This window comes from Pteropus vampyrus, unplaced genomic scaffold (genome assembly GCF_000151845.1).
Source record: "Pteropus vampyrus isolate Shadow unplaced genomic scaffold, Pvam_2.0 Scaffold43, whole genome shotgun sequence".
Taxonomy (NCBI): Eukaryota; Metazoa; Chordata; class Mammalia; order Chiroptera; family Pteropodidae; genus Pteropus; species Pteropus vampyrus.
This window is the reverse complement of record NW_011888824.1, coordinates 1642153-1662727: the sequence shown is the minus strand read 5'-3', so window position 1 is coordinate 1662727 and position 20575 is coordinate 1642153. Positions and strand designations below refer to the sequence as shown.

At 40.5% G+C, this 20575-nt stretch overlaps 1 protein-coding gene across 3 annotated transcripts in view; it reads left to right on the top strand.

Annotated features, from left to right (window-relative positions):
- Positions 1-1953: 1953 nt before the first annotated feature.
- The window catches only part of TMEM200A (transmembrane protein 200A), a 62360-nt gene continuing 43738 nt past the window's right edge, over positions 1954-20575 (top strand). Inside the window, exon 1 of one of the 3 annotated variants that reach the window (XM_023529820.1) lies at positions 1954-2123. The gene's annotated coding sequence lies outside the window, so the exon portion shown is untranslated. Of the gene's footprint in view, positions 2124-2164; positions 2998-20575 lie in introns of those variants that run through there. The other 2 variants (XM_011358716.2, XM_011358717.2) reach the window with 2 other exon arrangements.

The window sequence follows — 20575 nt, the reverse complement described above, 5'->3', positions numbered from 1 at the left end:
TCAGATAAAGAGTTTATATGTATCATTTCATTCAATTTGTATAAAAACACTTAGAAATAGATCCTTTGTTCCTACTTAAGGGATGGGAGAAACAAGTTTCAATATTCCTCTGTTAGTAGGTAGTTGAACTTGAATTACAGGGAGGAGTGCTCTTTCCTTGATGTACTCTTACAAGATGGGCTTGTTCTAGTGTAAATTTACACATCTCAGAAAGACAAAGCAAAACATGTGTGAAGTGCAGTGCAGTTTGATGGTGAGAGGTACCATTTACTACTTCAAAAGCAGATATGGAGCTAAATTCAAAATTTTATTGCCATGGTATACTCACTGGACCTTTTTACAAATGCAAAGGTACTGGCCATTAGCAGAGATTGGATTATTTACCTGAGCTTACCTTGAGCACTCAATGCCAGAGGAGAATTTAATAGCTAATGTCTTGGAAGTTGCTTAGTCTACTGAATTGCACATAATCCTTTATTTATAGGACATGTTACCTAGTCTTTTCTGAAAGTAACAGTAATTATTTTTAAAAGAAATATAAATAATACACTTTTAGTGGTCTTATGTAGCTCATCTTTCTGCTTTTTTGGTTAAATCACTGAACTCTAAATTCAGAAATGAGAAATTACCAATATTGGTAGCCATAAGAATGTGCTAATTTCTTATATCATCAGTCCCTTTTTGAGGAAGGCTCAGTCATTCAATGCCTAAAACGGTTAGGTGACCATTTTGAATATTTCACTGCTTGTCTTCGATGGGATGTCATGTTTAATGATCTCTAAGGACAGACACTATGAGTCTGTTCCTCATTTCCTGGGAAGTTAGTGATCTTAACCAGGAAATAGTGATCTTACATTATAAAATGTAGAAGTTACAACTAGAAAGAAGGCCCGGTGGAATCACACTCCTTTGATGGGGTGCCTAGACAAATGTATAAAAAAAACCTAAGAGAAATGAGCAGCTGGCTGTGGGCTAAAAAGTACTGGATGCAGGTGGGGTAAAAATAAAACAACGGATGGTTTATAGGAGCGACTCATTTCTCCACCTTCCTCCCAATACCTTTAGTTTTTTTTTTTTTAACGTTTTGATTGTGAAATTTTTACTGTAAGTGACAAATCTACATATTTTTCTAGTCAAGAAACGAAGATTGCACCACAAGCAAACTATTTCCACAGTCTCTTATCTGATTTCCAAGATTCTGTTTAATGTGGAAAGTTCTGCATGCAATTCTCTCTCTTCCTCCCTTTCTCTCTCTTCTGATACATTTTCTACCTCTAGAAACCAACTCTTGAAAATGAGATCAGTAGATCACTCATTGAAATATACAAATACAATGCACCAGAATGCCATACTTGCCTTCTAGTTGATCACTTAAAATACATTCAGGAGACATACAGGCAGGTACACCCCACCCCGAGCGCTAGGAGCTAACGTTCTCTACACATGCCAGTGCCGTGGTTGGAATGGCTAGCATTCCAGTTTCACATGAAACTTTATTTGCTGAATTGACCAGCACATATACAACCACCACTTTTGTCTCTGTCCACTTGCAGGTAACTATCATATTGATTTACTCTATGAATAAGACACAGTCCCCATTCACTGTTTAGGATCAAAGGGGAGTAACCTATATCCCTCGTTAGCTCGGACGTTTGGAGTTGAACCTCAGCACTGCTCATCAAAGCCTTCAGCGATTCAGTTCATTCTCGTCGCTCCTGCCCATGACTCTCGCCCCCATGCCGCTCTCCTGGTGCTCCTTTCCGGGCCAGACGGGTGGATTATCCGTCTGGCGCTGCAGAGCGGTGTAGCTAGGGCAGGCGTTCGCAGTGTTGGCTCGGGGACAGCTTGGCTCCGCTAACGCAGCGCTCGCGCAGCCCGCCAGGGGGACCCCGACCCACCCTGGCGGCGTCTGATAAGAAAGAGTCCGAGGGGCGTGGAGCTCAGACTCTTGCTCCAGGAAAACCGGAATCGGCGGGGCCTTCCCTACTGCTCCGGGGGACTGGTGGGGCTTTATCCCTGGGTCTGGAATGCGGGATTCCACCGCAGAAAGGGCGCGCCCTGCGGTGGGTGTGTTTGTTTCCACCCTCTGGCCTTCCTGCGAGTAGAAGAGCTCCTGAAAGCGGGTATTTTGTTCTTAAAGATAGGTTTTGTAGGCGGTGATCCTGGCTCTAGAAGTTCAACTTTGCGGCCGGCGCGGGGGTCGCGGGGATCGGGGTTCCTGGAGGGGGAGGAGCAGATCTTGTCTGCATCCTCGAGGAGGAGGAGACGGGCCGCGAGCGTGGGGGCGGCCAGGCCAAGGGAGTTCCCGCGGGTCGTGGGCAGCAGCGAGATTAGCTCACGCCGGGGTGGCGGTCGTGCGGTGACGCTCCTGGAAGCCCGCCCCGCCTCCGCACCCCGCACCCCAGCCAGCCTCTTCGGCGCTTAGGGCGTGAGATTTCGTTGGGCTCTATCTGGAGCGGAGCAGAAAACTTTTCCCTTTCCAATACCCCGATCCCTTTTGTTTTTCGTAGCGGCGTTGGCGACCACCGAGCTGCGAGTCCCTGTCCCTGGCCTGGCGCGCCGCGTCCGGTGACCTCCGAGGGCAGGAGCGCGCGGACTCCGTGCGCCTTATGGCGGCGGCCGGCGGCCCCTCGACCCACGGCTGGCACAGGCAGAGGCGCGCCCTTTTCCCAGAGGCTGCCTCTTCCCTGGTGCTGGAGTAGGGACGCCCCCGCACCCCTCCACGGTCCCGCACCCCTCCACGGTCCCGCACCACTCGCTGCCCGCCCCCTCGCCTGACTCATCCGCCCGCGGTAGCCGCGCCCTGTCCGCTGCCCGAGCGCTGCTGGGATGGGGAGGGAGACAGCGGCTGCCGGCGGCTGCCGAGATTCCTGCTGACGCCCCCGACCCCGCCACCACCTCCTGCTCTTGTCTCCCGAGGCGCCAGACGCCCCAACAGCTCCCAGAGTGAGAGCCCGGAGAGGCGACCGGACCTCCGAGGCCCCGCGCTCAGGACAGGTGAGGGGGAAGAAAGGGTGCTATCGGGGTGAAGAAGTGGGTAGGCAACGGATGCACCCGAAACAGAGTGCTTCTTCACCGCTCCCACCCCATTCTCCTGCTTCAGCCTCCAGAGTTAAGGTAGACACTGTCTCCTGAAGTTTGGGAAATAAACCGAGTCCGCCATCAGTTTCGGACTCCCCAGTCCCTGGAGCGCGAGAGGAGCGGTGCGGGGCAGCCTCGGAGAACCCGGAGCCTTGGAGCGCCTGGCTGGGTTTCTCCGAGCAGAGCAGCACCCTCCTTTGTTTCCGTTCCAAAGAGTCAGCATTCTCTGTAAAGACGTCCACAGCGTTGATTTATAGTAGTTCTTGGCAGGAACAAAGTGTGGTCAAGGTTTCCTAAAGTCACATCTGTATGTTGTAGTATCTCCATTGGCAAAATGGAGAGGCAAAGCAATTATTTGCCAAATTCAGCACTATTCTGCCTACATAGCCTGTCCTAAAGAGAAAGGGCTGAAGGTTTGCAAGATTTGCTTTATTAATCATTCTTATGCTATAATTAATGTCCAAGTCAGCATTTTGCATTGTGTGGCTGCAAGCTCTCTGTGTGTATTTCCTGCCCTTAGATTGGGATTGAGCGTGTGTGTGTGTGTGTGTGTGTGTGTGTGTGTGTGCGCGCGCGCGCGCTCGCGCGTGCTCAATATTTGTAATAAAAACAATTTATTGTTCAATACCAGGCATTGGTACTGCCAGAAAGTCATATGTTTCACATCTATGTAATTTATTAATTGTAGTCAACCCCAGTATACCTTAGTCTGTTGTATTTCAGAAGTAAATGTTGAACGAAAGTGTCTCTTACCTTGTTTTTTATTATGAAGATCTTCAGAAGTAGTTGTGAGCAACTGTATATACAGAAAACATCTTAAGAGTCAACAACTATTCTTATTTGTCAGTAAGAATATTAAACTCTTTAGGATTTACAGTCAAACCAAGTTTTGAGATACACTTCTGTAGTACTTTATGTGTAGATCTTACTGGCTCCTGTAAAAGCTATTCACTTTGGTGGTTTGTCATGTCTTTCTTTACGAAATACTTATACAATCACCTTCAGTTTGTTATTTGGCTACTGATACTAGAATATATTGCCATTTTGTGAGATGTAGGCTAAATTTTGAAACTTCTTAAACCTTTGTTTTTCTACTACTCCTTCTCTTTACAGAAGCATATGCTTATAGTTTCATGCTTTTCAAACAACTTTAGTGAGGACTAGAAACCCTTCAAAACACAAAATAATGTTTCCATTAATTGGAAACTATAGTTAAATGCTTCAGTGATTTAATGTTAGGAGTTTTTTTTACTCTTTAATGTATGTGGTGAGGTATTAGGAATAATTTTCTCTAAGGAAGTCCTGCTTGAGAGCCCATAACTGTGAGATGGATTTAGCTACAATTTGTAACCCTGGTTATATTTAGCTTTGTATCCTAGGCTGGGGAAGCCTTCAGTGAAAGAGAGTTGCTGTGTGGGAAGTCTCTGTGTGCAATTTCCAAGCATTTGGCACAAGAAGGTTTTACCTGTTGCTTCTGAGTTGGATGCAGGTAAATGCATGTGGTATGCCGGAGGCATCTGTAATCAGAAGGGGTTCTGCGGGAAAGGTCATTATAAAGAAGGGTGGCTGCGTTAGTTATTTTAACTCGTAGAAATTTTCAGTGAAGCTTTGGAATGCTTCGAGAGTGAGATTGTGATAGTTGGACCTGTGTAGTTTCGGAATTTTGACAATAGCTTATTGGACAGAAAGAGATAACTACTGACATATAGGGGGAGAGAATCTGAACTATTTAAATTCTCTTACTCTCACAATAACTCTCGGCTTAAAAGAAATTCATATTTAGCTTTGGAAATAGATAAAAACAAAGATAAAAGCAGATGTTATTTTTTACATTTCTTAAGCAAAATTAGTAGGAAATAAAATAGTAAGTCCTCATGGTAATGCCTGTTACTTATCACATAGAATGTAGAGTCAAAAAGAGGAGGCGGTTTTAAAATATATTTCGTTTACTTACTCTCCCTAAATAGGAGACAGCATGGGGAGCCTTCATCAAGCAAAACATATTTGGAATAAGAACTTTTATAGAGATGGTGAAAACAAATCTGCAGTGAGATGCACCCTTCATTTTATTAAGGCATATACGATTTGCAGTTTTATCAAGTATATTCATTTCAAGACTTAAGATAGTTTTGTCTGCTAAGATGTGATATGTGCCCAAGCCCTCAGAGAGCATGAATGAACACTTGTTGTGGTGCTATGCTAGCTGATGGAGGTCCAGGTGGCTTCTCCTAGCAGACTTTACAGGCTAGTGGAGAGAGGCCTAGAAAATGTGCCACAGATTACTGAGCACCCATGGTGGTCTTTGAACATCAGAGAACTGGTGCATAATGGGGAGCAGTATAGTGGGTTGCCAAGGGCCCTGGATGGAGAATTGGAAACCCAAGTGGTCATCCTGATCAAACCACTGATTGTGTTCCATGATCTTTCTGGGCCTCTCTGCCCTCACTGACAGACCAAGGCCTTTGGACTGTGATCTTTCCACTCTCTTTTTAAAATGCATGTTGGCCTTTGAACCACTCTTCTCTTGCTCAGGCCTGCTTCTACCCCTGGAAGTGTACTTTCCCTTCTAATAAAGATGTTCTTTTCTGCTGTTAAAAAAAAAAAAAAAAAAAAAAAAGCTACATGTTGAGTCCTAGAGGAATTAAAGGAGAAATCAGAATGTAATGGGTAGATGTTAGTAGAGTCTGGGTTGGGGGATGACAGGCTGGAGTCCATGATAGACATAGGGAGAGAGTAATATGATGGCAATAGGAGGTAAGTAGATCTGACCTGGGCCTCCGGCCCATCATTGATTGTCTGAATTCACAATATACAATACAACAAATATCAACATTCACTTAGTACTTGATAGGTTTCAGTGAATTTTCGCAAATAATGGCAATTGGTTTTCATAACAACTCCAAGAAGTAATTAGAGCAGAAAGGTGATAAAACCAAGACTAATACTGCAGAGCACACTTGCACCAGTATGCTCCATTGCCTTTTTGCAGAATTTATAGAGCTAGGAGAGGCTAGATAGAACATGCTTTGTAAACTCTGGGTAAATGGGAGAAAAGTAAGGTTGGCTTCAGATTTTAGTGGAGGTTCAAATTTCTGAGTAAAAATTTAGGTTATGTTCTGGAAGATAAGAATTTCCAATTATGATATCGAGACCTCCTGAAATGTCTTGAATTCTGATTGTTGATGTTTAGTCTGATGACTCCTGTTCTGTATTTTCTTTCACCTCACCTCCCTCCCCACTCCCCAGCAGGAATTCTGCGTATTCGATTATTGTAGTCATTGGTAAGAGCATTCAGTGCAACTGGTAAAAGAAAATTCTCACACAAAGGTGGGGGTTCTTGGGCTATTGTTCTGTGAATTAATGGGATATGTTCCAGTAGCCATTGTTCTTTGGAAACTATGTCACTGGAGGTAAAATTACACAGAAGTCATGGGAATGTGAGCAAGGTGAGGAGATGTGAATCTGTACATTCCTTCCTGTAGTATCCTTGTCATCTGCCTCAAGCTTTAAGTGTATCAAGGGGGACAAGCCCGTCCCTCACCACCACACCCTGGGTTCCTTTGGAAGGGAGTTTGTCGGGATTCATCTGTTCATACAAGTGAGGACCCTATATCTAACTAGGTTAAGCAAAAAGGTAAGATTTATTGGCTCATGTGACTGGAAAGTCCAAAAGTGGACTCTGCTTCAGTCATAACCGGATCCCAGAGACACATGACTATGTCAGGGTTTTTCTCTCTCCCTCCGCTTCTCAGCATCTCTTCTCTCAGAGTTAGCTTCACTTTGAGGCCCTTTTCCACATGCTGAGAAAGATGTCGGTATTTCTAAGCCTACATTCCTGGGCTTTTGAATCATAAGAAAGAGAGGTCTTTCCTCTTCTAGGTCCCCTTTATAGAAGTTTTCTGGAAGGGACTTGAGTATCTCTGCTTCGGTGTTCATTGAATCAGTCTCTATGTCCAGCAGTGTGCTACTATGATAGTCTTAGACTGGATCACGTGCCTAACACTGTGTGACGGGGTGGGGAGGAGGAGGCTGATAGGGGTGCTGTAATGAACAGTTCTGTCAGGTCACACAGAGATGTGGTTCTCCCAAGCTAATGATGCTGCCAATCGAAAACAACGTGTCTGCTGTTAAGGAGAATTGCCCTCTCCTTTTTCAGAACATCCTTCTGCACTATCATGTGAACAGGGATACAACTTGGATGCCTGGGGCCATGCAAATTTTAAAAGTAGGACCTTCCTCCCAGCCAAGGCAAAACTTGGTGATGAAATAATGTCCCTCATGTCTAGGCTTTGCTAAGAGAACTCTGGTTCACAGAATATTATTGTATGAGGAGCCCACCATTTATCTATACCCATATACTTTTAGAAAATACTCCTGTGCCTTATTTCCAGTTTAGAGATTTCATTTCTGTAAGCCCTGGTCATCTAGTGATCATGAGATTGGAGACCTCTACTTTGGGCATTATGGACCCAATGAAAGTTTGAACAGAGAAGTGAAGCAATGAACACAAAACTATTGTTTATAGAAATTCATTGGGTTTGTGGAAGATGGGCAGAAATCCCAAATTAGAACGTTGGCGTATGTGTGAACAACATGAAAGTCTAGTGAGGTTGTATGTCAAGGTGAAGCAGCGTCTGTGTTGACAGAAACTCATGGAAACGGATCAGGAGGGAGCAGATCAAGCAAATAGGCTGGACCAGTAGATAAAATGGCTGTGTGTTCTGGGTATGTTCACGGCACCTGGACTGTGTAGAAAGGAGATATGTCGCAATTGTGAGTCCTAGGAGCAAAACGTGTGTATGTGTATCATTGACATTTATTGAAGACCTACCTAGTATGCCAGGTCCCATGTTACATGCTACTTTAAATCCATTATGTTAAATCTTGTAACAGCCTTCTAAGGTGAGAAAACTGAAAATTAGGGAGGTAAACAACTTGCTTAAGGTTATGTGGTCATTAAATGGTAGAGCAGGGATTCAAACCCTGGCAGTTCGAAACAAAAGCTTGTGCTTTAAAACACTGTGGAACACCTCCTCTCAAGCTCAAAGTCAGAATCTAAGATAACATGCCAGATTGAAGGATAGGTGCATTGTTGGGCCTGCTAATAGACACCCAGAGTACCAGAAGTCCAGTTCGGACAGAGAAGATGGAATACAGATTGTCAGTGTGAAGGTGCAGAGCATCCATACTCAGAGGCAAACTGGACAGGAGTGCCGAGGTAAGATCCTAACAAAGAATAGATTGCTGGTTTGGGGTGTGAGTATAGAAAGGAAACTGAATGGGAGCGGTATCAGGAAGTTGAACAGGTGGGCAGTTCAATAGAACAACTAGGGATTGATTGTTGATCTGAGAACAGGAACTTTACCATCTGCCCTGGCTTTAAATATCCTTCCTGGTATAAGTCAATAAGAATATGGAACCAGTAGCTCCTTAGAGAGAGACAGGATTCTATTAGTTGTCAGGCACTATTATGGGAAAAAGAGCTAACATTTGTAGAGTGTCTGCTGTGTGCCTTAGATACATAATCTCACCAAATCTTTATTTGTGTGCTGAGAAGGTAAATATTACAGTTTTTTTTTTTTTTTTTTTAATAGCCCAGAAATGGAGGCTCAGAGGTTAAATTACTTGCCTGAGCTACTGGATCTAAACTGGAAGATGAAGAAGCAGTTACGGAAACCCAGATTTATCTGAATCTAGACCTGGTCCTGGACCTTCAGGGAGTCATTCTGGTCCAGGCAAGGCAAGGTCAATTTCAATCTGGGCTGTAGAAATAGGGAAGTCTGCAAGGGCATATGGTTGTGAGGGGAGACTGTGAGTTAACTTTTAGACATCTGAATGTGAGATGAGAAGACGGTTGTCCAGCAGGATTATATCCGGCTTTGGCAGAAAACCTAATAATCTAGTAGGTTTTTTCCCCTCAGTGCAGGATCTCTATCATTATGCAGGATACATACGTCAGCAAGTCAGATGTTTGAAAGCCTTAATTTTAGTCACTGATTTCAGTTGAAGAGCAGGGACCTCTGCCAGCTGCCATGGCCTGAATTTACTTTTATACATACAGGTACTTTACCTTGAAATATGATAAATAAGAAGTAGATATATACAGAGAGAGAGAGAGCATGAGAGTGAGATAGCGAGTGGAAACACTAGCACATCCTGATTGTAGTAGGTACAAGGAACGCATTCCAGCTATAAAATTCTATACCTGAAGGTGCTCTAAATGAAACTACTCATGGAATATGATTAACATATCATTCTCCAACAAATGCAAGGTCAAATTTGTATCTGCTTAGATCTATGACTAGATATAGCTCTTCGCTATGTGCAGTGGATTGTGTTTATATATGATAAGAGGAAGGAGAATGAGAAGGTATATAAAAATCAAGATGTTTTTGTGAGAACTCATAATCTATTTGGGGAGGTAAACAACCATGCATAAAACTTAAAGCAACACAGTAGAATAATATGATTTTAGAGTTGGAAGGATCTTTCAGAGAATAATCAAGACTACAGTGCTATCTAGTATTATTAAATACAAACTTAATAGTAGCAGCTGAATATAAATGTTATGGAGACTAAAAGAAATGGGGCAATCTGAAACCTGGAAGACCAACAGAGGAAGCTTCCAGGATGAGGTGAGTTCTGTTGAATAAGTATGAGCAGAGAGGTAGGAGGAGGGCATTCCAGGTAGAGCTAAGAATTTATAAATGCTCTCCAGCTAGAGATCACCAGGAACTTACCTGTGGTTGAACGGGTTGGGTTAGCTACTCATTACAGCAAGAGAGAATGTATACCAAAAGGAAAAGTGGGGTGTCTCAGTAAGAGGGTGTTAGAAATTAGTTATTATGGGATTTAGGCTTGTGTTAAGTGCTTTGAGAGAGGGTTTTAAAAAACAAGGCTTTGCTCTGGATTGGAGCAGGGATAATCCTGTGATTTTGTATCTTAATAAATCTTATTTAGAAGGAGGCAAGACTAGAGAGGCTAACACCATAATTAGCAAAGAAGCAGTAGGCTCTCATTAGGCAAATTAGGGGGATATTGGTCATTTTGGGTTTGGACAGTGTTCATGTTTTTGTTTGTATTCAGATATGACTACATAGTGGTCTTGGTTCTGTCCTGATCCATCATAGTCACAATGTGGCCTTGTCTGGCGTTGATGTTCTGTGATATTTCCATTCAACAGGAGAACACTAAGGAGTTGCACCCGGATATTAGGGGCTGCCCTGCTCTTTCATAAACTGGAAATTATTATATCCCAAAGTGTAACTTATTCCCTTCACCAACCAGGATTTCCATTGCAATGGAGTCCTGTTAGTGAATGTTTCCCTTGGAGGTTAGTGAGCTGATTTCCCACCCCCCTCCACTATAATAATGTATTTAACAACATTTGCTAACTGCCTACTGATTACCAGGTACTGTGTGAGATTCAGGGATGTCAGGATCACGGGGATCTCAAGAATCTCGTAATCTAATGGGAGAGCCAGAGGTAAGCCAGTGATTACAATACATTGAAATAAAGCTGGGTGAAGAGTAGAGTAGGCGAAGAATGTTGGAGTCTCTTGGGGTAAAAGTAATGCTGAGGAGAAGGAGCAGACTGTTTTGCAAAGAGTGAGCTAATCACAGAGGTGCTGATAGGTTGGCAGCTACTAAAGAAAATTTTCTTTTTTGAGAATCAGCATCTTTGAGCTGAAATGCAGGGTGAATCCAAAGAATCTCACTTCTGTTTTTGGCATAGGAGAGGTACAAATTTTCACTCACTTGGCGGCAAACCACATCTCAGATAAGCTCAGTGCACATACATGTATGAGTATGTATGATACGGTAATTACTTAGCATTTTTGAAGAGATGTTATTATTTCTAGTCACAAAAGCAATACATGTTCCCAATGAAAACTTTGGAAAATATTTTAAGTATAAAAAATCAAGGAGAAACTGAACTCTGGGTGGTAATCATACAATAGAATATGTAGATGTCAAATTATAATGTATACCTGGAAATTATATAATTTTATTAACCAATGTTACCCCAATAAACTTAAAAAAAAATCAAGGAGAATATTTGCCTATAATCCTACGAGTCAAAGGCACCCATAACATTTTGGCGTTTTCTTCTCCCTTATTTTTAATGAATTTTTCCAGAGTCAATAACATACCTTAAACCTGCTCTGCTTGCTTAACCCTGTGTCCTAAATATTTTCTAACTTGTAGGCAAGCTTTATGTATGTCTGTATAATATTTGATTGCATGGATACACCATAATTTATTAGCTGTTCCATTAAAATTGGACCTATAGGTTGTTTCCAGATACCTGGTATTATAAATGGTATTTTGATGAAATCTTTGTTCAGATTTCAGATTACTTCTTTAAGCAAGATCCATGGAAGGGTAATTTCTCTGCCAAAGGTAATGAATGTGTTAAGACTCTTGATACTTAGTTCCAAACTGGTTTTCAGAATAGGTGGAACTGTGACTAAAATGCATGGTAATACCTCCTCACCATGCCTGCACTAGAGGTCTATTGATTTATATTTTATGCGAGAAGAGCTACCATTTCAAAATGAGTAACAGTTTATGTTCACTGTCGATTTTGTTCCTTCGTTACCAGAAAATTTTTAGAATGTAGACAGGTAAAATAGTGTGATGAACCACTCAGTAGGGGTCATAGAGTAGGGGTCAAAACCAAGGTTGTGGCGTAGCAGACATTCTAGATGAGGAAGACAAACAATAACTGCATGAATGAACAAGGCAGTTTCAGATAGTGGAAAGTACTGAGGAAAGTAAAGGAATCTGATGTAAGAGAGTGCCTGGGCCTGTGTAGATCAGATGGGAAAGGCCTCTCTGTGTTTGAGGCCTTGAGACCTGCAGGACAGTCAGGAGCCAGCCTTGCATATCTGGATGACGGTGGGAGGTAGGTTTTATTCTCAATGTATTGGGAAGCCATTAGAAGGTTTTTCTTTTGGAGCGTGATGTTTGAGGTCATTTATTAAAAACAGGAGTTGAAGTTAGAATGCAAAATAGTATTCACTGTGATGATGGTATTAGGATTGGGAATGAAAGCAACATTTACATTAGAAATCCTCTGCGAAGTTATGCTCAAGATGTGCCGTACATCATTATGTGGCTGAAGATATTTCATATATAGTCTATCTACCTTCGAGGGGTTTTTAATATAAAGAAAATATTAAATATTAATATAAATATTGTCCTCTCAGTACAATGTAAACAGCTTAGTCTACTGCAAAGTTTTTGTTATATGAAGCTTATATATTTTTTAACTGTGCCTAGTGACTCGTATGTTGTATGCATTCAGTAAATGTTTGCTGAATTAATTATATTAAATCTTCTATAGTGTCAGGAAAAAAATCCTGGGGTATAAAAATCACAGTTAAGACACAGTATTTTTATGAAAAGACCAAAAACTTCTTTGAAAAAATTTAGATAAAATGTTAATCGTACTCTGAATATTATTAATACTTTAAAATTATATTAAAGTGTTAAAATTTTAAATGCTGAGAATAAAATGTAATACACGCCTATAATTATTTTTCATATTCTCCCACCCCCTACTCCCTCAGTATAGGTAAAAATCTCTGGAAAGTCCACATGTTAGATAAAGGTTCTTTACTGACAGTCTTCTCACACCTTACTTGACATATGTGGAAATTTCTTACTTATTTTCTGAGTCTCCCAATCCTTGAACTAACCTCTATTCAAAACTCTTCTGCCAACACCTGCATAGTTGAATATAAGATGATAATAGCATATAATTAGTGATGTTTGTTAATGAATATTTAACTCAGTGTCTTCTGGGAGATCTAGTTTAAAATATACTTACTGAGTCATCAGAGCATGTTAAGTGGCAACCACTGTGGTCAGTGCTGGGAGCATAACACTCACAGAACTCATGGTCTAGAGGGCAGTCAGGTAAGAGGGTAAGTAGTTAGAGCTTGAGCAAGGGTGACAGTTTTGAAATAAGATGATATATAGATCTTACCGAGTCAGAGTTAGGGGAAAGAGGATGGTAGTGAAATTGTGGATTAATTTATAGGAGCCTTAAATTTGGAATTTGGTTAAGTGATTTTTTAAGAGACAGATTACGAAAAGAAGACAAAGAAGAAAAAGGCAGCACGTGCCATCCATCTCCACGTTACAAGACTACCTGTATCCTGATTCTCATATCTACAGGGTACTCCCTGTTCTCCTGCCCTAGCTGCCAGAAGGTCACCACTCATTTGACAGGAGACCTGCTGACTGGCAGGCACTGGGAGATTCAACCCTACCTGCCTCCCATGAACCCAGCCCTCCCTTTTCAGCTTCCTGGAAGGGGTAGGGATGGGGAGGCTGCCTCTGACTCTCCAGCCTTGTGGTCCAGGGACGTAAGCTCTTCTTCTGACATTCTCCCTGACATTAATGTACTCCTGCAGCTTTAGATTGGAAGATTATCAATTCTGCTTCCTTCTTGATTTCTCGTAGAGCATTACTCATTGATTCCTTTATTCATTCATTCATTCAATAAATATTTTCTGAGTACGTACTATGTTCTATTTTAGGCACCAGATATATACAACAGGAAACAAAACAAAGTTCCTCTCTATATTCCAGTTGGAGGAGACATAACAATATATATATATAATTTGCTGTGACAAATAATAAGAAAAATGAAGCAAGGCTCTGGGACAGAGAGGAACTGGGATGGGGACTAGTGTAGCATAGTCACGGAAGCGCCTCTGATAAGGTTTGACATTGAGCACAGACCTGAATGAAGGGAGGAAAGGAACCGTTAGAATGAATAGGGGAGGAGAATACCAGGCAGTAGGAACAGGAAGTACAAAGGCCAAGAGGAGGCAGCAGGTAAGGGAGTTGGCTTGGAATGCCTAAATAGTAAAGGGCCGTGTGGATAAAACAAAGCAGGGGCTCATCGAGAGACTTGGGGCCACAGGGAACTTTGGACTTTGTTCCTAGTAACATGGGGAGCATTTGCCGATATCCAAACTTACAGTGGGGGCTTTGCTGGGCCCCATCCTCCAATTCATTACTAGTCTCAGAAGGAAATATGCAGTGATCCTAGGCCCAGATGTCTGCATTCATCACCAGCAGGCCCTGCCTCATGGGCCTGAACGCTGATTCAAGGTTCTCAGAAGTCACGTGATCAAATGAAAGTACCATTGATAAAGACCTTGAAGCAAGAATAGCCCAGATAATTCCAAAGCTAAAGGGAGATGTTTTACTTTGGGTATGAACAAAATTTTGTTGTGGATTGAAAACAGTATGCATTTACAAATTCAGAGTATGAGAGTCATGAGATTTTTTTCATTCAACAGTGAGAAATTTAAGATCTGGAAAGGCAGTTTGCTTTTTCTAAAGTCCACTTACTAAGTATTAGGTACAGATACAGGATTAAAATTCAGGCTTTTCTTCTCCTGATCTTGGCTCTTGAATAGTGGAGGTGACACACATGTGTTAAGGAAAAGAAAAACTGTGAAATTTGGACTGAAATTAGCCACCTAATCAGAACCAGGGTTGTCAGGCTGAATGACTGGGAGCATGCCTAGAAAACCTCCTTAATATCAACATTCATTTGGTTAACACTCGTGGAGTATCTACGGTATTGTAGGTGCTAACTGTATGGGATGCTGGGGAAAAGCTGTGAATTGAGTGGAGAGGGAGCTTGTACTCTGGTAGTGGGGCAAAAACAATTTTAATTAGTGCCACAAAGACATACAGGTTGCTAGGAGAGAGGATTGTGAGTCAGAGGGTTAGTGAACGCTTCCCCAGGAAAATGTCTTGTAAGATGAAAAAGAGACCAGAGCTGCTCATCTGGAGGCCTGCAGAAGACACATGCTGGAGAGGAAAATCCATGCAGGAAGGCTGAGGGAGGAAGGAGTTTGGTGTTTTTGAGAAACAGAAAGAAGGTCCTGTTATTGGATCATATTGAGCAGGGGACAGAGGGTGAGAGAAAAAGTTATGAGCTGGGCAGGGGCCCATCATGTAGTGCCATGACGGAAGTGATAAGGGTTTGATACTTGATCCAAAGAGCAGACTTTGAAGAAGAGAAGAATGACATGAACTGATTTACAGTCAGCCACCACTCTGGCAATTTCATGGTGAAGTTTGGAGGACGCAAGAATACGTGAAGGAAGAAAAAATAGGGCCTTAGATTGGGTGGCAGCAGACATGATGGACAGAAGAGACATAGTTAAAAATTTTTGAAGGCAACAGCAGTAGACACTGGTAACCGATGCATGAGCAAATAGATGGTTGGTGATAGCATTTGCATAGACGAGAAAGACTTTACCTAAGTTTGGTTCATGAGTTCAGTTTTGGACACATTAATTTGAGATGCCTGTGAGACATACCAGGAGAAAAAGCAGGCAGCCATCTGGACAGATGGGTCTGGAGCTCAGATAGGAAATTTGGAATGGAGATGTAAATTTGAGAATCATTAGCATGTGGTTGGTAATAAAGCCGGGGAGAGAACAGAAACTGAGCAAAGAAAGTGACTTAGGAACGTGTTTTGGGGAGTTCCACATTTATGGGTGGTTAGAGAAGCACATGAAGATGTAGCAGCTCTGGAAATGGGAGAAGAGCTAGCTAGGGTGTGATGTCATTGAAAGGTTCATGATAGTAGCAATAAAGCTTTGTGCATGCTCCTTAAAGAGCCCTTTCTGAAGATTAGGGTTCCATTTCCTTCTCCAATTTAATCTGCCAGTACAATTCTGATGTAGTGTAGCCTTCAAACTTTTGGGTGAAATGAGATTAGAAATTACTGAAAGTCTTTTTTTGAATATCATGTCAGTTGTTGATACTGAATTAGAGTAGAATAGATGTATGAGTCGTACTTTGACAATAAAATAATAATAGAATAGCACATCTGAAGGTCAGTTTCATTATGCTGCTGATTACTAATCTGTTCTTCCTCTTAGCTTCATTGCTGCCTTCCAATTTAGTAGATCTTTAAACTTTTTAAAGCATTTGAATATACATAAAAAAATTAAGACATAATTGACATAACATTGTATTAGTTTCAGGTGTACAACATAATGTATATATTGCAAAATGATCACTACAATAAATCTAGTTAATATCCATCACCATACATAGTTAAAAAATTTTTTCTTGTAATGAGAACTTTTAGGATCTACTCTTGTTAACTTTTAAATATATAATACAATATTATTAAATATAGTCTCATGCTGTACATTACATCCCCAGGACTTATTTGTCTTGTAATTTTATTTCAAAGCATTACTAGGTTATATATCATCTCTGTGACAGATGTTTTAAAAACCACAAATAGAGATTTAAGCTATTTTCTTTTCCATGACACTACAAGGAAAATGTATAATTTAAAAAAGAAATGCTTGAACAGCTAGCAGAAAACTCAGAGGATTACCCCGGCTCTTATTATAAATGCATTTTAGCTCATTAAAATTGAAGAGACAAAACACCTGTTACTGAAGGTCGTATGTGATGGTGGACCCTGAGGGAGAATCACATCCTTGTTCTTGTTTTCGTACAGAGAAGAACAGTGGAGGGACGCCAGAAGTACGTGAAACTAATGTGCGAAAATGAAAATCTTTGTGTGAAGCACTGTCAAATTAGAGATGGTTAACTACATTTACTTTACATTTTCTTTAATCTTCTAATACAGTCTTTTCATTTTTTATATTTTTTTATTATCTTAAAAATTATTTAAGATTCAAGAATAACCTTATTTATAAAATGAACTTATCCAAGTACTTAATAGTGCTTTTTATTTCCATAGTACTCTCTTAAGTTATGATTGAAAAGTATAAAATAAAAACTCTCCTGGACTTTGAGTCCTTTGGGAGTTAGCACCGTGCTAACCAGAACCCACTGCCATCTGGATGTTTAGTGGAAGTGACTTTCCTTCAAAGATATCTTTAAAAAATAGATAGTCAATTGTTGACTATCTATTTATGATTTAAGTGAGATTTTGTTTGAAAAGAGTCCCGTTACCAAGAATAATTTAAAAATCACTGGAGGATTTGAGCTTTACCACCTAAGAGCTATGTGACCTTGGTTGGATTACTTAACCTTGCTAAGCCCTCATTCGCTCATCCTGACCTCTTTTAGAAAGGTCGTTGAGAGTTACAAAAGGTTGTGTAAGTAAAAGATTTGACACAGTGTGTGGCACAAAATGGACACTGCCCTGTGTGTTCCCTTCTCTCCCACTCTCTTCTTTCCATTCACTCCCACCAGGATGCCCTCTACACACATACTCGTGTGAAATAGCTATTATCTCTGCTTGTCATCTAAGTGGAAATCCTTGCTGGGGGAAGCTCTTTTCATTTGTCTAGATCCACCATTATTGCATCTCTTCTGTGGAGTGTTCCCCCGCCTCTTTGGGAGTGCTGGCTATACCTTCCAGCACTTTCAAGGTGCTTTGCTCTTGCCAGCAGTTAAGCCTAATGCACTGGGAGTGACTTGTCTAGCTTCTGTCTCTATCTCATACCCAGGGATATAAGTAGTAAAAATGGACTAACATCTCCCTCAGGACAACAAAAAGAGTTGAATGGAGATTGGAAGAATTTTTTTTTTTTAATTTTCTGTTAGGGGGGTCACCACTGGCAATGTTACCAAAAATAAAGTCCATTTCAGCTCCGTGCATGCAGACTTGAGCAGTTGCCTTTTGGAGACCAATGAAGGAAGTCTGCAGTCATAAAGAAGTACCCCCTCTTGTAGGAAATTTCTCCCTCCATTTTCTTGGGGAAGGTGCAAGGCAGCTGCACTGAGCAGGAACGTTTCTGCTACTAAGTCTGCCAAGTTTCTGCTATTAAGTTTCTTCTGTTGAGTCATTTTTCTGTGGCCAGGCTCCTCAAGGCACCTGCTCTGGCCTCCTGGTGACTCCAGACCAGATGCAAACCCTGTCACCTGATGAATTGTATTGAGCTCCTTAAGGTTAGGTATGATGTTCTATTGTGCTTATGACTCTTCTCAGTAGTTATTGAATTGCTGAATTAAATTGAAGTAAGACAGCTGCTCTAAGGGTTTCATTAGGTGCTTATAACACTGGCTATGATAGTGTCAACTTGATTGAGGTGTGGGTCTTATCAAGCAAGGATATTAAATAGTTCAGAGGAAAAGCCACTCCAGAATGAGAAATTTTCTCCTTCGTGATCGCTAAGAAGTCAGCAGCGTCATCCTGAATAGACTGAGGCAGCAAAGTCTGGGCATGCTGGCATTCCAAAACATGGCCAGATGGGGAGTATTAACTGACAATAGATAATCCAGTTCTTTTCTTGGCCTTATTCATTTTGATGTTTTGGAACATCCATGAAGCCATTTTAATAAAGTTGAAAGTCGAACACGTCAATGCCTGGCAATGGCAAATACCCTGGTTCCCATAACTCATAACCCAGCTTTGTCTATAGATATGGCTTTCCAGGTCTCTCTGAAAATACTGATTAAAAAATTCCGTGGTGTAGTGGTTAGCACTCTGGACTCTGAAAATACTGATCCACGAATTATGAGCTGATAATGCTCAAAACCCAGTAAGTGTCTTCAGTTTTCTTTTAATTTTAAGTGTTTAAATAAATCATATTTGGTTGGTAGAGAGATGAAAACGAATATCAGAAAATGATAAATATTGTGCTCAATATGAGTACAAAGGATTATTTTTCTCTATTTAAAATTTTCTGAATAATTCTGACAATTATTAAAACTTTGAGGGCCAACGGACCCCAAAAGGACTATAGGAATAATTTATTTAAATAATGTGAAAAAAGAAGAAATCAGTTATTTAAGTACTTTCTAAACATTGTAAGTTGTTTTTATCAGTATTTTAAATAAATTTACCCTTAAAGAATTTTTTTAGTTTATTATATACATTTGTCATGATACCACAGTTCTTGTAAACATTTCTTTCTAAAGGATACATGATGTTCTGTTACCTATTTTTAAATTACAGTTTTAATTAATAAAAAAGGAAATATTAATTCTTGTGACATTTAGAACTTTCCTTTGCAATTTCTTTGATTCAGAAAAGAAAAGCATGTTTCCCAGATGTGTCGTTGGATATTTTGGTATTTTCTTTCAAGCTTAATATTTGAAATGGTGATCAAATCACACTGAAGTTAACTTGTCAATGGGCAGATAACTCTGCTATAAAATTTTCTGATGGAACTTTTTTCTTTTCTTCTTTTTAGAAGTTTCTCAATGTCAGACAGTTTGGGATTATTTTTGCTTTTCTCCTAATATTAACAGTTTACATTCGTAATATATTTATTTATTATCTCTTTGCAAAAGGGTTTATTTGTATCACAGTGATAGAGAGAAACCTAAGACTATCCAGTCATTTTTATTACAATCTTTTGGATATAAATGTGGAAGAAAGTAGTCAGAAAAAAGCAGTGTTTATCTAGGAAGGAGATTTGCTTTGTTAACATTATGCTCTGTGCATGCCCTTTGGGGGCATTATTAATAATGGAGATTACATAATAAAACTTTTAATTTCTTGTGGCATGGAGCCAGTGCAATGACTGAGGAGGGCCAGGGTTCTCTACTGGGATGCTATGCCTGGAGGTGAGTGAGTGACAACAAGGAGGGATAATGTCGGGGTTCTGGGGGACTGTCACGTGGAAAATGGCTTTTTATGATCATTTTTATAATCTGTTCTTCCAGCGATCTAACAGACTTCCTTTAAATTTTAAAGAGTTTACTGTTGGTGATTTGTCAGGCCATTTTTTTTTTTGTTACCCTTATTACAGAAAGCAGTTGTCTTATTTTGCCAAATCAAAGTTCCTCCTATAAATAACTTTTAATGCACAATAAAGATAGGTTGCTACCTTGGTAAAACACTCACTGTAAAAATAAGTTTATAGATCGTTTTGTAGAGGAAGCTATTTAACAAGGTCATTCCCCATTCCTCCACTTCTTTCATCTCCACCTAAATCTCCCAAAGAAAATGCCCTTATTTAGAAGCTCATTGTCTAAGGAAAATATTAATTTCTTTGAACTTCTGTAATTTACATCATGTTCTGCTTGAAATAAAAGATTTATAACCTTGTAATCAGTCAGTCATCTTTCATGCCATTTTCCATTCTGAAAACCTTTTCTGAGCATCAACCAACTCATAATACTATGTAATCTCGCATCGTTATAAATAAACCACAGGAACAATTTTCAGTTGAGTTTTTCCAGGTGACCCTTTGTCCCTTAGCCATACACTGAAATGCAAATGGACAGTTGAGAAAATGATCCTTACGCTGAGGAAAAAACTCTTTTTTTCTGAAATCATATTGATATTCTCGGGGATATTGTTTACATATTTGTGATAATTAAACTTGAATTATCTAGAATTTTCCTATATTCTTTACTTCACTTGTGCATGTGTATCTGTGTTTACACTACTGACATATAGTTGTTGCTCAAAATCTCTAAAGTATTGAAAGAGCTTTTTGATTTCCATTCTCTGAGGTAATCCCAGTCCCATCCCTGGAAGGTAAATGATGTCTAACGAAGTGACACAGGA